We start from the raw sequence: 18,487 nt of genomic DNA, 5'->3' as shown, positions 1-18,487 counted from the left end.
CTTGAACTTTGAGCATTTGGAACTAAATCAATTGGGGAACCTCTTTGAAAATTTGCTTGAAAATACCCCCTAGTTTGATTATTCCAATTACCCCTAGTTTGATTTTGGCTCCTTTGTTGACCATGGTTATCATAACCTTGATTATGATCCCCATGTCTATAACCATGACCATGACCATTACAACCATGATGGTTATAGTTACCATGAATCCCTTGGTATCAATGATTTCTACAACCTCCATTTTGGTTATAATCATCATGATTCATATGATAATTCCTATTTCCAACATTCCTTTGAACATCAATTCTAGGTTCACAAGAATGATTATTGATATGATTCACATGTTCCATTTCACTTCCATCACATTCATTGCAAGGAACATTTGGGCACATAGAAGCATTATGATCATTTATTCCACATAATTCACAAGGCCAACATTCCACAATCATGCAACAAGAAGAAAGATTAGAGTTAGAGTGAGAAGATGTACCTCTCCCCTTAATTTGGGAGGGAAGAATTGGAGCTTGAGAAGGGGGCTTCTCAAGCTTTTCTTTGAGAGACATAACTTCTTTCCCTAAATCCGCAATCAAAGTAGTCAAATCATTGATGGCACTAAGTTGTTCGATTGAGTAACCCTTGCTTGTTGGTTCTCTCTCCACTTCTTGCCAATTCATGTAATGACGAACCACTTCATCGATTGCATCAACCACTTCTTCTTCCGTTTTGTTCATGATTGGGCCTCCGGCTCCGGCATCCAAACTTGCTCTCCCATGAGAACTTAACCCACCATAGAAGATATGTATGATTTGATAGGTAGGAATCCCATGGTGTGGACACTCCCTTTGATAATCCTTAAATCTTTCCCATGCTTCATAGAGACTTTCATTTGGCTTTTGCTTGAACCCTTGAATCAAAGCTCTTGCCTCCGTCGTCTTCTTTTGAGGATAGAATCGGAACAAGAAAGCTCTGGTGACATCATCCCAAGTTCTCAAAGAATTGGGCTTCACTTCTTTATCTAGCCATTCCAATGATCTTCCTATTAGAGATAAAGGGAACAACTTAAGGCGGATAAACTCTTGAGATACTCCATTGACCTTGATTGTGTTACAATATTTTTCAAACTCCTGAAGATGGTTCAATAGGCTCTCATTCTTAGCCCCACTATATTGTCTCCTCTCAATTAGGGTGATCATTGCCGGCCGAATTTCAAAGTCAATTTCCGGTGTTGTAGGTGGAGCTATGCCGCTCTCATACTTATATGCAACGGGCACTCCTAGTTCCTTCAAGGCAACTCTTGAATTTCCTCCCATGGCTTGGGATCTATGCACACAAAACTCAAAGAAAATATTAGTACCACGGCTACAAGTGTATCCTAGAGTGTAAAATCTTTTTGTATTTTGTAAATAGAGTGGAATAGACTCAACAACAACATGCACTCAAAGCACCATTCCCCGGCAACGGCGCCATTTTGATTGGATGAAGAACGGTAGGTCGTTAGGCTACCATCCCACCCAGTCAAACAAAATTTGTAACTCAACTAACCCCTATAAAGTGTAGTGGTAAGTCAAGGTCGAACCCAAAGGAATGGAGGTCGAATGTTTATTGCCTAAGTCAAGCTATTCCGAAATCTAGTAGGGGTTTATGGTGAAAACTAAAGCTAAGCTAAGCTACGCAAAACGCTTGTACTAATCAAATGCTAAGGCACTAAAGGAATGTATCCACATGCACCAACAATGAAGTTCAATCAACTCGGGGAATCAACCAATCAAGTCAAGCAATGTGAGGGAAAACCGAAATTGCAACCAAGAGAGTACATCAAGCTATTCTCCTAGAGGTCTAATTAGCGTCAACTACATCAAACACTAGCTAGGAAACATCACCAGATATCTCAATCGAGCAAATGTAAGCCACAAATCAATGGTCCGTATCAATGTGAACTCACAATGCAATCTAGTGTGAATAACAAGGGTGATCAAGCCTAATCAAGCACACACATGCACGAAATCAATTAACCAATTTAATCATATTATCATCTCAATCAATTTCCCCTAAATTAATCTCAATTCATCATCAATACATGCTTCACCAATACCCTAGCAAATAAACTACTCACAATCCATGAAGAACATCAAAATCAAAGATAAACAAATCATCATTCCCAAATTCATCAATTGAAATCAAATTGAAACCAACAAATTCAATCAAAACCAATCAAACTATCAATTAACCAAATCAAACAACAATACTAATGAAATCAAACATTGAATTGCATTAAAGAGTAAAGAATCCTTACAAACTTGATAGAAATCAAATCAAATGTAGCAATCTTCAATCATCAATCATCAAACCCACATTTTCTCTCTCTAAAAATGCTAAGAACTAGTGTTTTTCTCTCTCTAAAATCTAATCTAATCTAAATCTCTCAAATGAACATCTAATTCTCCTTCCCTAAAAGGAAAGAAATAACTATCAATACAAAGAGGAAGTTAGGATTGACGTCCAAAATAGACCCACGTCGGTGCGGGCGCTTGGAGGAGAGAGAGAAGCGCGTACGGGAACACACCTAGAAAGGTGCACCCGCACGCACCTAGTGTGCGGCCGCACTCGACAAATGTGCGGCCGCACACTCCTCGAGTGTGCCCGTACAAAGCTGCAGCTTCCTTCTCTTCTTCTGCGTCCTAGCTCATGCGGTGCACACATCCTAGATGATGGTGATGGAGGACAAGGTAGGCAGGAACTTTCTTGAATTTCTTGAAGGATATAAGCCATGAGAAAGGCATATATACAAGGCCTTGAAGCATGCTCCTTGGATCCCCCTTTGACTTGAAACTTCTTGCACAAGCTTTAGGCATGAAAATTAATGAAAGACCATGGAGAGGAAGCTCGGGAATCCTTGGACAATCAATCACAACCTACAAACAGAGCATAAAAAGCAAGTAAAAGGGAAAAATAGCAAGTAAACTAGAAAATGCATAAAATAGAGAAACTAACTACAAAAAGCATAAAATGAAAAAAACTAGAATAAAACTAAGGAAAACTAAATAAAAGAGTGATAAAATGAAATAAAATTCATCCAAAAAGGGACCAAATGAGTGCCATAAATGTCACCCATCATTTTATGATTGTTTTTGTTGATTTTTGATGATTTTCTTTGATGAATCCTGAGTTTTTGTAGGTGGAGATGCTCCCGAGAGAAAAATCCAAATCCAAATTCCCGAAAATCCAAATCCCCTTAATCCAAACTTTGTAGATAGCTTTTTTTTTTTATTTTTCTTATTTTTGTTTATTTCTTTAGTCTTCCTCCTTATTTTCTAACTTTTTCTTGTTTTGTTGTAGTTTCTTTTGTTTGGCTCACTTTTCTTGAAGCTTGAGACCGGAGATGAAGGAAGTTAAGGAGCAACCCGAGCTCCCTTGGTGAGATTGGTTCTATTGCCTTGTCTCCTATAATCAAGCGGCATTTGGTGAGACCTTTCCTTTACTTTTCCTTTTCTTTTTCTTTCTTTTTGAGTGCTTAGTTTAGGTTAGTTTAGGAAGAGTTGAATGGTTCGAGGTTGATTGATTGCGGTTCTAAGGAACCTGGGATCGTTGATGTTGATATCAACGATCACTTGTATGTCGATTGGGATTTATTTGACTTATATGCCTCGATTATGAACCCTTTAATTTCTTCCTCTTTCTTGTGTGTTTTTCTTGTTCTCTTTTGTGTAACAAGCATGACCTTAGCAAGTTGAAATATCTTTGTTGTGGATTTGCTCATTCATTTGGATTTGAGACTTTGTGTGCCTTCTTGATGACATGACTTTGAATGCTTACCTTCCTAGTTGATAAGGGATTACACGGTTTGAGAATGCTTAAGGTTGAATCAGACACATTGTAAGCTATGGTAGCCCGGTTTAGAACTCTTGAGGACGTTTGAACCTCTAGTTCACGGGAAAGTGGTAAGATGGTGTTGCTCTCCGTAGTGAATAGGATTCCCTTGGTTGGTAATTGCTTATTTTCATGTCCCATGTGAGCGTTTATTGTTCAAGCCTCCATCACTTTTGTTCAGCGGCATTTTGGATCTTTTACTATGCGTATCTTAATCCTTGTGTTGGTATCTAGCTCCCAAGACCGTGATCATATAACTCTAGAGGAGGAAGAGGGCATCTCTTCTCATTTTTCTTTGTTTTCCTTGTGTTTTGTTACAAATTTGGTTTTTATTTTACATATACCTTCTTGCTAGCCATGTTAAGCCTTATTTCCCCTTTCTTGGTTAAACCACATTACAAGCCTAGCGGCCTATGTTCTACCAACCCTTATAGTTAGTGAAGCATCGGCTTGTGAGGTTCGAGTTTGAGAGTCTTGATTTTAAGCAAGGAAGTTGTGCAATTTGGTTTGAATGAGGTCTTGAAAGTCTATTCATAAAAAGTGTGCAAAAGGTTTGGCAAGCAAGTTGTAATTTATGAAAACCAAACACCATTAAAAAAAAAACAAAAAAACAAAAAAAAAAATTGATGAGGAAAGAAAGAAAGGAAAAATTGAGTTGAATGAAAATCTTGCAAAAAAAAAAAAAAAAAAAAAAAAAAAAAAAAAAAAATGAGTATTGTCATGTAATTTGTATTGAAGGTTGTGATTTGAAATTTAGGTTAGATTCCTATGTTGTTATTGAGAGATGGCTACTCTTATGCTTCACTTAGGTGTTTCCACCAAAGTTTTCAAATTAATTCCCTACCTTAACCTATAGCCATGACATTACAACCCTAGATATAAGACCCTTGGACTTTAGAGGGGCGTGGTCAACAAATGGTGGAGGGAGATAGATTTCAACCCTATGGAGAGAGTATGCATAGTTGAGATGTCGGGATAACCTCATTGTTCCACACAGAAATATCTTTTCCGGTTCCCTCGAGGAATCATGAGGAGCTAACCAGGGGATGAATGGAAACTAGAGGAGAAAACGTGGACCGTCTTGGTAGGGGCTAGGGCGGAAGATGAAATCATTAGTTCTCTATGCTTAGCTTAGGTTTGTCTCCATCAACCATGAGCATCTTAGAACGTGTTTTCCCTTTTGAATTGAGAAAGGTAAGTATTCTTTGGTCCATGTCCCTACATTTGATTCCAAATGAAGCATTTCCTACCTTGAGGTTTGATCGGTTCTCTTAAAGCCTTGTCATGTCATGTTTGTTGTGTGTGTTGCCTTCTTTTCTTAGTTTCCTTTGCTTGAGGACAAGCAAAAGGCAAGTGTGGGGGACTTTGATGAGTGGCATTTATGCCGCTTTTCCACCCCTTTTCTCTAAAGGATTCTCCCCTCGTTTACACTTGTTTAAGCCTCTTTAAGCGTTTTTACCTTAGTTTTGCTTTTTCCTTTCTTTTCTCATGTTTCCTTTCTTTTTCCCCTTTTTGTCGGTTTTACTAGAGTTTCTTTGTTGTCCTGTAGGTTCTTGGCCTTGTTTAACGAACCTTGGAATGCACGGCGTGCCATAAAGAGGGAGCGTGAAGATCAAGAGGAGCTGAAGGAAGGAAAAGCACCTAGGTTCGGCCGAACCCCACAATGGTGTGGCCGAACCTAGGTGCGGCCGAACCTGCTTTCAGGTACGGCCAAACCATCTTGGCAGTTTCAAGCTAGAAAATGGCAGTTTTGCAGGAGTGACCGAACCTCCCAAGTTCGACCAGACCAAGATCAGGACGGTTCGACCGAACCTACCCAGGGTTCGACCGAACCTACCCTGTGGTCCGGCCGAACCTACCCCCTGTTCGATTGGACCAACCATTTTATTCTAGCTGCTTGTACGGTTTTGTTAGAGGCGGTTATTTAGAACGTTTTTAATGTAATAGAGGGGGATTAGCTTAAGAAGATATTATGTACATTTTATCCCTAATCTAGAGAGAGAAACTCCATTAGTAGAGAGAGAAGGTGTGGATTTCTATTGATGAACTTGGATATTGAAGAAGGAGATTGATTGAATCTTTATAAATCTTCATCTTCAATTAATGAGCAATCTCTTACTCTCTTTCTTTACTTTTGTATTTAGTTTTGTTTGCTTATTTTGATTTTCCTTCTTTGCTTATTGATCATGTTGATGCTTACTGATTTGATGATTGATATTGTCTTCAATATGATTTGTGAGTAGTCACCTAGCCAAGGGTGTGGGGATGGTGTAGTTGTTAATTGATTCATGCTTATGATGTTGGGGTTATGTTAATGGTGATTAAAGTCTTTGTATGCTTGATATTCTCTTGCAAGTGCACATTGTTGGTTGATTAAAGGTGAATCTTTGCTAACAAGAAACGGAAGTTGACTTAGTTAAGGTTCATTGTTATCGATAGTTCATTGATTGCACCTTCTAATATAGGGTTCTAATGTGGAAACATAAAGGCTATGTTAGGAGAAATCGATTAACCCCGGAAGGCGGTTAGATCGAGCTTTATTTCGATATTCTTGCATGCTTAGTTTACCATTGCTTTGCTTCCATGTTATTGCATGATTAAATGGCATCTACATCTACCCACTTCCCTTGGTGTTTAGTTATATTGGTTTTTAGTCATTCCTAATCTTTAGCTTAATCTCTTAGTTATTCACACTTCTTGTCCCGAGGTAGCTTAAGTCTTAAGTAGTGAATGTGGTGTTTATGCATGTCTCCTTGTGGTTCGACCCCTATGCTTGCCTTATACTCGTATAAGGTTTGTTTAGGTTATATAAATTGTATTTGATCTAGGGATAGACAATTGACGATGTGTTAGTGATTAATTGTTGCTTCAATAGTCAAGTGATGGATAATGCATTTTGTATGAAAAACATTGGAGAGGATAATGAGTACATTTGGGATTCAAGATCTATATAGATAGGTCTCGAATGATGTTTGAGCTTGGTTAAGAAGCTTATATTGATAAGATTCTTTTTAGGTTCAACATTATATTGAAAATAGCTTCAGTCCCATGTAACATGGCACATTGCTTAATGATTCAATGCTTTGAGAAACGTTGATGAAATTAACATTTTGAGTGATGGTCCTTATGCATTTTGCAAAAGATACATCATGCATGTCATGAAATATACTCGTCTATTTGATTCACGTGTTCTTAGAACAAGTGATGATAGATTTCAATCGAAATCCAATGTAACGTTGGAATACAAATCAAAAATTCCTAAGTTCATTGCGAAAGGGCGAAAGAAAATTCTTAGTGTATGGAGATGAAAATGATTATATAAGATTTAGAAATTGCAAAATTCATGTTTATGAGAATGTCTCATGAACTCTACTTACTAAACCCCTCCCATTTCCAAAGCATGAGAAACATGCTAATGAAACTGGATTGAGGCAAATGATGTAATTAGAAGTTGTGTTTGTTTTTGGAGAAAAACAAGTTACATGTGTAACACATTCATTTGTAGAATTACGTTTATCAATTGAAACAAAGTTTCAATCTTATTTAATCGTGGTTTCAAGATTAAATAAAATGTCCAAAATAATTAAGAATTGATGGGCTCACTAGGTTGATGACCTTTTGAATTAAACACCACAGGTGAACTAAATTCATATATTATTTAAGTTCTTAGTTCAGAATCATTAAACTGGACATAAATGATTTCTTAAATTGAACTAGCATGTTAAGATTGGTAGGATAGCGCAGTTTTATGGGCTATAGGAGCGTAGTGATGCTCGGTCAATCACATGGATATGCATGAATGATGCGTGATCAAACTATAGACCTACTTTAGAGAGTAGTTTAGAGAGAGAAAGCTTGATTTTTCATGGTGTTTTGCGAGGTTGAAGAAGCATTTTTGGTGGATCTTTCTTCTCATTTATTCACTGAGTCTTCCTAACTTTCTCTCACCTTTATTGCTTTCATTTATTATTGTTTTTGCTTATTTATTTGTTTATTTGAATAGATTAATTAGTTTAGTTATTTGATTCTTGCTTTCATTATTATTTTACCTTGTTTCCCATGTTTTTGTTCACCATGTTAGCTTAGCTTTTGTTCTAGGGAAATGGATGAAGGTTATGTTAATTTATTTAATGATTGATTGTGGTTAGTATGAAATTGTTTCTTGATTATTGTGTATGGATGATGCTTTTATGGATTAGAATCTTTCTAGCTAATTGATTCTATGTTCTTAATAGTGCTTTCAATCAATTGTGTGAGAGTGAGTTGGTTGAGGGTCTAAATTCTTCCATACCTTTGCTAGGCTAGTTGCACGAGAGTGAATTAGTTTAGTAGGATAATTAACATGCTTAATTGTGCGAGAGTGGTTTAAATGTGTCGACTGTTCCTAATCAAGGTAATTTTCATCTAATTGTTTGATATTATTGAATGCATTGATGTAATTGGATTCCACTTTCCCTAGTTTTAGTTGTTTGTTCTTAGTTGTGTCTATTTTAATCTCTTTCTATCTCACAAGCTTTCCTAGTAGTCTAATTAGCATAGATTGATACACTTAGTCCTTTTGGGTTCGACCCTTTACTTACCCCTATACTCGTATTAGGGTAGTTTAGGTTTTATAAATTTCTAATTTGATTAGGGTTAGTAGACCAACGACACTATCTAACCCGCGATCAACTACTCTTGATTTCATCATCAACATCACCAGCACGCATCATCAACCTTCATTACCACCGAAAATCGGCATCATCATCATCTAGCTTCAAATCGTAGCCCTCCGATTCTCATTAAAAATCACGGGAAAAGCTCGTGATTGACCCTCATTTGTGCGCCCGCGCAGAAATCGCACAGAGGTCGTGCAGTTGCTTGTGCTTACAATCTGTTTTGGACTCCAATTTGTGTGCGTCTTCTGACAGGGCTGCGTGCCCGCGGTGGTCTGGGTTGGGTGAATTTAGAGGTTCGATTGAAGCAGTTTTTCTGGTTCATGTTGTTGAAATTGTTGCGGGGTAAAGCAGGGAAATTGGGTGTCTGATGGGTGAGAGATGGAGGTTGAGGTGGTGCGTGGTTGCTGCTGGTGATGTTGGGTGGTGTCGGTGCGATTGGAGGTGGTTTGGTGGTGACTAGTGCTGCTGATTTGCGGCGTATTTGTGGTGGTGCAGTTGCAGGTTGCTGCTGTAATTGGGGTTGTAAGTGAGTGTGTGACGGTGATGTGATTGGAGGTGGTGTGGGAGTTGCGTGAGGGGAGAGAGCAGGGGAGGTGCGTTTGATGGTGATGTGTTTGTTGATGTTGGTTATGGAGATGTTGCGGGGTGAAGCAAGGAGCAGCAGGGGATTGGGAGAGTTGGAGTAGTGTAGGTTAGAGCTGGCAGCAACTTTGGAACATTTGACTCAAATTTTGTGCCTCGAACCTTGGACGTCCGAACACGAATAAGCCTTTGAAACCCGGAACACCAAACTCAACCTACAAAAAAAAAACACGAGGGTATATTGGAAGATAAAATAAAATAAAATAAGATAAATAAAGTAAAATAAAATAAGATAAATAAAGTAAAATAAAATAAGATAAATAAAGTAAAATAAAATAAAATAAAAGGCTAAAACTAATGAAATAATAAAATTAAATGAAATAATAAAATTAAATGAAATAAAATAAAATAAAATAAAATAAAACAAACTAGAAACTAAAAGAAAATAAATAAAACGAGAGAAGCGGGAAATTATTAACTAAAACTACAAAAAAAAACCAATAACTAATAAAAAGGGCAAAAATACACAAAATAAAGATAAAAGACTAGAATAAAAAAATAATAGAAATAAAGGATAAAAGGGTGAAATTATTGGAAAATAAGCCGGAATACGACTCAATAAACACCCTAAAAGTGACATAAAAGTCACTTATCAAATGCCCTTTGAATAAAAAAAATGAATAAGCACCCCCCCCCACACTTGAACGGAAAACCGTCCTCGGTTTCAGCAAATATGGAAAACGGGGTGGGAGGGAAGGGCTAAACTTAGGCCCTAGGGCCCTAGTCCTCCATGTGGGAACTAGAACCCTGTCCACTCGGACGCCATTCATAATCGACGTCAATTGGAGGCCCATGGGGGTCCCATCCACCGGTGATACCCGGTGGAAAACCACGGTTCCGGTACAAGGCTTGTTAATAGACCGGAAGAGGGTGAAAGGGAGGGGGCATCTCAAGGGGCTCCGATGTGTACATGGGGTAGTTGGGATCCCCACGGTAATCACATCCTCCCGGTGCCTTGTAGTCAAACCCCTCGGAAGTAGGGTAGTTCACACGGGGAGCTCCTTGAGAAGAAGGCCCGAGCCAATAGGGCAAAACCGGTTGACGGGGAGTCTCGTCTGCATGCGCTTCCTCATGACAAGGAACCGACCCTTGTTGGGGCGGGAAGTAAGGATAGTTCACCGGAGGGTCGAAATGCCCTTGGTTTACAAGCCAATCATAGATGTTGGCATTGTAAACCGAGTGACCATCGGCGACTTCCGCCAACCGGTTTACTTGCAAACTCAAATTTTGAAAAGCACTTTCAATGTTAAAGGAAGAAGAAGAGGAAGACATACCTCCCTCACTAAAGGAGGGGACGTGCATCGATTGAGAACCTTCCCCATAATGGAAGGGTTGATGCTCAAATTGTTGTTGATGAAAGCCTTGTTTTTGTTGTTGTTGTTGGTGATGTCGTTGTTGTTGTTGTTGTTGCCTTTGCCTTGAAGCCTGGGGAGCTCTCTCCCTCACCGACAAGCTACCCTCTTCGAGATTAGAACGGGGAACACGCCATTGGTTCCCATCTTCCGGCGGGTTTGAGATGTAGTTGTTTGGGAGGAGGCACCATGAAGTGTCGCGGACTATCCAAATCCGCTCGTCGGCCCCCATACGAGTAGGCACCTCGCGAAGCATCCCAACTGTCTTGAGGGCACCTATATTCAAGTAGGGCTGCTCATCAATCGGGGTGAGTTTTGCCAACTTCGCTCCATAGCCTAGCTTGTAGGTTATCCAAGTAATAATCCCCCCCAATTGGATGTCGCCGGTGAGGGAAGTATCTAGTTGGGTCTCATGGAAGCGGTCTGTGAGGAGGCCCCCGAAATTCACACCATGATCATAGTTAATATAACCATCGGTGGCCAACCACAGTAGAGTGAGCTCCTCTTGATTGATTTTCCTGAGCTCTTGACAGGAAAATAGAGGATACACCATCAACCTATGAAAATAGCGAAGGGACAAATGGATGATTTCCGACGCCTTCGCGGACCTTGATTTGAATTTGGTGATTCCTTGGGTGATGGTGCTCCACCACTCTTGTTCATCATAGCCCTGCCACATCCTCTCATTATAAAAAACCCTATGCACGGGGCTCTCGAGATCCCACCCAAACATCCGGTTAAGCTCACTCATCGTCACCTTCCTTTGGTTGTTGAACATCCGGAAATGGAGTTCAAGCTCTTTCACCCCCCGCCTCTCTATTGATTGAAGGTTGAAGGATGAGATGAATTCTAGGGTGAGCTCCCGGTAGGTAAATGGTGCCTTTGGATCGACCGTGGGGTTTTGAGTCCACTTGGAAGGGACTTTGAGGTTTAGGAAGGTTTTCTACCCAAAAGACTTGGCCATATCTCGGACATCGGCGTCGATGCCCAAGGCTTGACAGCATTCCTTATCATAAAACGGGGTGAACCGGATAAAGCGCTTTGAAAGCTCTTCGTAGCCTTTCTCCTGATAAGGTGATCCAAATTTCACCTTATAGGGTTGAGGAGGGGATTTGGGTACTGTAGAAGAACTGAAAGGGGCTTGGGAAGAAGACCCCTTCTGAGACTTTCGAGATGAGGACCCCGACAACGACAAGTCCCTGATGAATCGGCGAGACATGACTTGACAGTTGAATTTGCAACAAAAACAAACTCGGGATGGGATAAGTACCTACAAACAAACAAAAATCCAACTTCAAACACTGTTCTCACAAATTTCAATTACCCACAATCAAAAGAATTAGCTAAAAAGGCACAACATGGTGAAATGGAAGCCACTCAACGAGCAAAATTAGGAAGAATTAAGACATATGAGGGAGTTCAATATCACTTCTAAACATTTCTATATTCAAAACAAAGTGATGGAAGCATCATAACACCATCTAAAAGCCAATTTAGCATATTAAACCAAAATTTATCACCCAAATAACATAATCTTCCATCAAATACAAATACTAATTTCATGTCAAATCAAACAATACTAGCACAAACAATTGCAATTTAGCTTGAATTAAACACCATAAACAAGTATTATGCTAGCATGAACGAAAATTACTCCATGATACAAGTATGAAAATTTGCAAGTGAAATCAACTACACACTTCATCCAAATAACATTGTATCCAAAACATGACAATACTAAACACATACTACTCAAATTCAACTTCATTCAAACATCATAAACAAGTAGTACATGAATGAGCAAGTAGTCATGAAATCAAACAAATTTAAGTTCTCAATTCACAAATTAAGTAACAATATGGCTAATTATACTTACAAAATCAACAACTAAGTGAAGTAGAGTAAGAAATTCATACCAAATTGTTTCACAAAGCTCAAAGAACAAAGACCCAAATGGATGAAATTTTGCTTATCTCATTACAAATGAGGAAAAAATCAAATTTGAGGTGAATTTGTGAGTGAAAATCGTGTTTTTGATTTTGTGTGAGAAATTTTGAGGGGTGAGTGAAGGAGAAGTGAGGTAAGGGTTTGAGAGATGAGGAAATGGGGAAAGTGAGAAAGAAAAGAGGGAAAATTGGCGCTTTAAACTCTTTTTTTTTCCGGATTTCCAGGTGGAGCGGGCGCTACACGGGTAGGAGCGGGCGCTCCTTAAAAGTGGAGAGGACGCTCTGCTCTGGTAGGAGTGGGCGCTCCTTATAAGTGGAGCAGACACTCCGCTCTGGTAGGAGCGGGCGCTCCTTATAAGTGGAGCGGACGCTCCATTAGGCTGTTTTACCTGTTCAGATTGAGCAAATGGTGCGGGCGCTCCATTTTGTGGAGCGGACGCTCCATATTAGGAGCGGGCGCTCCTTGTAGGTGGATCGGACGCTCCATTAAGCTAACTTACCCTTTGAATTTGCCAGAATGGTGCGGGCGCTCCTTGTAAGTGGAGCTGACACACCATTTAATAGACTTGCTCTTTAAATCCTTGGAATTTGAGCTCCTTTCCTTCACTTAGCCACATTTCCTGACTCTACTCCTACCCTAAAACATCAAAGAACAAAAATTCAAACAACCAAACATCCAAATCAATCTAAACCCACAATACACAAGACTAAAGGAAATAAAGAGAAACTCGGGTTGCCACCCGGAAGCGCTTTTGGTTAACGTCGTTAGCTCGAAGTTCCTTGAGCAAATCAAGGAGGGTCGTATAGATGATGCAAATCAAGAAGAGCTACGGAAATTGGTTAATCACATGGGAATCCTTTGTAATAGGGCTTGAGCCGGTGACCGTTGACTTTGATAGGAAAGTGACTGTATTGGGAGATTTCGTAGGCTCCATATGGGAACGCCTCCGTGATAATGTACGGTCCACTCCACCTTGATCGAAGCTTGCCAGGGAAAAGCTTCAATCGCAAGTTGAAGAGGAGGACCTTTTGGCCCTTGACAAAATCTTTCTTGGCAATTTGGGCATCGTGCCAAGCTTTGGTCCTCACCTTATACATACTTGCACTCTCGTAGGCATTCATCCTAACCTCCTCTAATCATGTAGCTCTAGAAGCCATTGCTCACCTGCACTATGGAGATCCAAGTTGACTTGCTTAATTGCCCAATGTGTTCGATGCTCCATCTCTACGGGCAAGTGACAATTCTTTCCATAGACAAGCTTGTAGGGAGTTGTCCTTATTGGAGTCTTGAAGGAGGTCCTATACGCCCATAGAGAGTTAATGATCTTGGATGACCAATCCTTCCTCGTTCTAGCAACCGTCTTCTCCATGATCACCTTGAGCTCTCTATTGGTGATCTCCGCTTGACCACTCGTTAGAGGGTGGTAACAAGCCCTCGCTTGTGAGACACCCCATACTTATAAAGAAGTCAAATGAAGGTGTGGTGCTTGAAATGTGAACCCCCATTACTAATTATGGCTCTTGGAACACCAAATCTCGGTAAAATCACTTTCTTGAAAAGATTGGCCACCACCTTAGAATCAATCGTTAGAGAAGCTACGGCCACCGCCCACTTAGACACATAGTTAACAGCGACCAAAATATACTTGTTCCCATGTGAAGAAATAAAAGGGCCCATGAAGTCTATAGCCCACACATCAAAAACTTCAAGCTCAAGGATGGGGTTTTGCGGCATTTCATCCCTCCTAGAAATATTCCCCATTCATTGACATCTATCACAAGTCTTGGCAAATGATGTGTGTCATAAATGGCAAACATTTGACGAGCATTTTGGTCCTTAATTTCTATCCCCTTTTCATAGCTTTCATGCTTAATAAGTGCTTAGTTTTATGCTTTGTTGCTTAGTTTTACCCTTCCTCTCTTATTTTGTTGTTTTCGTGCATTTCGTTGGTTTTCTAGCCATTTTTACTTTATTTGCTCTATTTTTGTGGTTTTAGGTATTGAACGAGGTTCGCCTCTTGATTTTGGTGATTCACTATGGTGGAGGAAGCTTTTGGATCAAGTTTATCACATTCGGGAAGCTCAATATGCAAAGAAGTAGAAGTTCCAAGTCTTGGCTCTTCTCTTGCGCTCGCATTCGGTGCTACCATCAATGGGGGTGTGTGCCCACCAATATTAAGCCTTAGCTACTGCCACTTCTAGTGTTCATCACCATCATAAGTCATGCACCCATCACTTATGCTCAAAGCTTTGAAGAGTCGAAGAAACCCAGTTGGGTGCGGCCGCACGCGTGGGTGGTGTGGCCGCACACCACGGCTGTGCGGCCGCACGCTATAGTAGTGCGGCCACACATCCCCTGTTGTGCGGGCCCACCGCCGTGGGTCATTTTTGCTTGGTTTTGACGATCTTGCGCCTCTATATATACCTTTGCGAACCTAATTTTTGTAAGCAAGTTTGATAATACAATTAAATTATATTCTTAGCTTAGTTGAGAGCTTCTCTCTCTAGATTTAGGGGTTAGTTTTAGGAGTGGATTTTAGAGAGAGAAAGTGAGGAATTTCGATGGTGATTGAGAGATTGAAGATTCAATGGTGACAATTATATTGGAGATCTTCTCTATTATTAATGAGCATTTCTAAACTCTATCTCATTTATTGTTTTGTTCAGTATTCATTTTTGGATTCTTTGATTGTGATTGGAATATGATGATTGATGTTTGATTAGAGTAATTGTTCTTCTTAGACTGTTGATTGTTGATTTCTTTAGTTGTTGGTTGAATTGATGATGTTGTTAGAGTAGTTGTTTGGTTAGGGATTTGGTGAAACATATATTATGTAATGGATTGATGTAGATTGGGGAATTTAATGGATTTGATGATGTGATTAAATTAGTTAATTGATTATGTGCATGTGTGTGTTTGATTTAGGCTTGATCACCCTAGTTATTCGCACTAGATTGCATTGTAAGTTCACATTCATACAGACCATTGATTTGTGGCTTTCATTTACACGATTGAGGTGTCTTGTGATGTTTCCTAGCTAGAGTTTATCGTAGTTGACGCTAGTTAGACCTCTAGGAGAATAGATAGCTTGATATGCTCTTTTGGTTGCATAATTGATCTTCACTCACATTGCTTGACTTAGTCAACTTCCTATCCCAATTTGCATTGTTCATTGCTATTATAAGTGAATCCTAATCCCTAGCATTTTATTTGTTTGGTTTCTTTGTCTTAGTAGTTGTTAGTGTCCTCTTTTATCCTTAGACTTTGACCTAGCTTAGGCACATAATTGGAAGCACTTAGACATTACCGTTCCTTTGGGTTCGACCCTTGACTTACCTCTATACTTGTATTTAGATTTGTTGGGTATTTATAAATTTTGTTTGGCTTAGGGAGGATTAGTCCAACGACCTAGTTTTCTCCACGTCAAAATGGCGCCGTTGCCGGGGAACAGTGTCTATGTTTGAGTGTTTTTGATTGCTTGAGTCTAGGTCTTTGTGTATACTTTTTCTTCTATTTGTTTTTGTTTCCTTTGTAAAAATGGCATGTCCACCTTTTTCTCAACATGATGATGAGCTTTTTTGTGAATATTTCAATAGGCCTAAAGGAATTTCTTGACTATAATTGTTGTAGTCTTCGGGAAGCATGGGAGATTTGTTATCATGGTTTAAATGAGCAAACTAGGGATATAGTTGAAGGAATGCATAACGATAATTTTAGAGCATTTTCTATTGAAGATGCAAGGAAATTTTTTATTTGGTTTGCTTGGGAAGTCTATAATAAGGGTAAGCGTGCTTCTATTTTTGATGTGCAATGTGTTAATTCTTTCAATGCTAGCATGATTTACCATGATGTGTCACATGACTCTATAGTTGAACCTAGAACAAATGCTTCCAATTTTATTTCCTCTATTGTTCATGATAATGTGTTACATGTTCAAGCTAACAAATCTCATACATTTGAAAATGCTCCCAACCTCCTATTTGATGAAAATGCTCATATTTGTAATGATGATGATCCTACCTTTGGTTGCTACCTTGGAAACTCAAATTAGGCCCGCATGTTGAGCTTACTGACGATTTTGGGCCTAAAAAGGAGTCGACCCTTAATTGTTTGAGAAGTCAATTGGTGATGATGAAAAAGAGTGAGGAGCGTTTTGAGGAGGGAAGAAGGAGAAATGAATAGCTAGAAAGCCGTTTGTCATCTTTGACACTTATGTGGGAAAATTTCAAATCCAATGTGTGTGTTGAGGGTGATGATGGTAATTTGAGCATAAGAGTGAAGGAGAGAGAGTCGAGAGTGATAATGAGTTTGATGAAATTTTAAGTCTAGACATCTCTTCTTTGTTGATTGTGATGAGTCTCAAGTGTGTGAATGTGACTCTTCTATCCGTGAGTATTTGGACTTGTTTGAGGTTATGGAAAATGTGTTTATTGAGTGTATAAAGAATAGTCATAGCCTTTTAAGCAAGTTCATTGATGATGCTTCATGGGAGAGAGATGATTTTGAGTTATATTTGCCTCCATTCATGCAGGGTTTTGAGACTCTAGGCTTTAAGGAAGTTGAGGGAGCTATTGTTCATGAAGATAGTGGAGGAGATTATGTGGTTCCTCTTGGGAGTTGGATGTTTGAGGGAGATGGTGATCATGAGTGTTCTTCTTTTGAGGACTCTATGATTGATTTTCATGCCCTCATTGGCGATGTGAGACCTTGTGTTGAGGGAGTAGCAAACCCTTTGCCTATTTCTCATACCTCTCTCTCTCAAAAGTTTAACCACGTCCCCTATTGCCCTATTTTTCTCCCCTTCTTTGTTGGAAAGCCTATTGTGGACCCTTTTGGCTATGAGGATTTGCATGTGGCTCATTTGTCTCCTATTGGGGAAAAGGGTGACGTTGCCACCAAAAAATATTTTGAGGAGAGTTTGCCATCTTTCTTTTCTTCTTTCTCTTCTTTTTTTTCTTCTTATTTTGTTGAGTTTTCTTTAGATCCTTCTTCCTTCTCTTGTCATCTCTCTCCTCATAGGTGTGCACTATGCTTGTTGCATGCCTTATTTTTTTCATGTGCACACTTACTTTCTTATGAAATGTGTAGTAGTGCATTTGACAAGCTCTTGCGTGCGTTGAATTATTATTTTACTAGAGCGGTCAAGCTTGGACCTTAAGCAAGCCTTTCTCGGGAAGTAACTCGTGTTTTAGATTAGATTTTCTTTTGCTTTTAGAATAGATTTTTCTCTCATGGAAATGTTTGTTTGCCTTTTGCTAGGTACATGACTTGATATACTTTGGTGTTTCGATTTGGATCAAGAATCAAGGAAGATTGGCACCACAATTGCCAGCATATGGAAGGCAAGATTCAATATTAGAGGTTGTTAGCTTTGAAAGGTTAAAATTTGGTTATTTGCGGGTATTTACACCCACCTCAAATCCGGTAATATCCTTCCTTGCTCTTTCTCTAATGGTTGATGTCATGTTGGACATATGTTGGTTTGTTGGATTGATCTCCTTGTTTTCCCCTCCCATGGATTATATGATTTATGTTTGAGTGTATTGTCTCATTCAAGCTTGGGGGAGGGTATTCTATCATGTTTGGTGGGATGTTGATCCTTATGTGTTATGCACCTTTGTATATGCTTTTCCATGTTGCTTATATTTTGAAAAACTCCAAAAAGATTTTTGTTTCTATCAAGGCAAATTTGCAATGTGTTTCGTTTTGTTCTTGCTTTGGACATAATAACATTTGGACTTGTATAATTGAATGCTTTTCTTCTTAAATGGTAATGGCGTGCACGGTTTGAGAGTATGCTTGGTTGTTTCTAGGATAAAGCATTCTAAGGTAGTTGGTTAGAACTAGTGGGAACATGAAGCCGGATTCTACTTGTTTGTGGCATGTTTGGTAGTTGCTTCCTATAGTCGATTTGACGCCATTAGTGAGTTTTTGCTACAACCGTGTGAGTTGTTTGTTTTTCAAGCCTTCTACCTATATTTGCATGAGCGTCATAGATCCTTGACTTTTGCAAACCTAATC

The 18,487-nt window shown here is 39.3% G+C and overlaps 1 non-coding gene across 1 annotated transcript; it reads left to right on the top strand.

Annotated features, from left to right (window-relative positions):
• Window positions 1-819: 819 nt before the first annotated feature.
• Window positions 820-925, top strand: LOC145596392 (small nucleolar RNA R71). Its single transcript, XR_014103231.1, has one exon. It is a non-coding gene; the product is annotated as a small nucleolar RNA R71 (small nucleolar RNA).
• The last annotated feature ends 17,562 nt before the right edge of the window (window positions 926-18,487 follow it).

The sequence above is a fragment of the Chenopodium album genome, chromosome 19 (assembly GCF_948465745.1).
Source record: "Chenopodium album chromosome 19, dcCheAlbu1.1, whole genome shotgun sequence".
NCBI lineage: Eukaryota > Viridiplantae > Streptophyta > Magnoliopsida > Caryophyllales > Amaranthaceae > Chenopodium > Chenopodium album.
The sequence above is the reverse complement of the archived record's forward strand: the minus strand, read 5'-3'. Positions and strand labels throughout refer to the sequence as shown.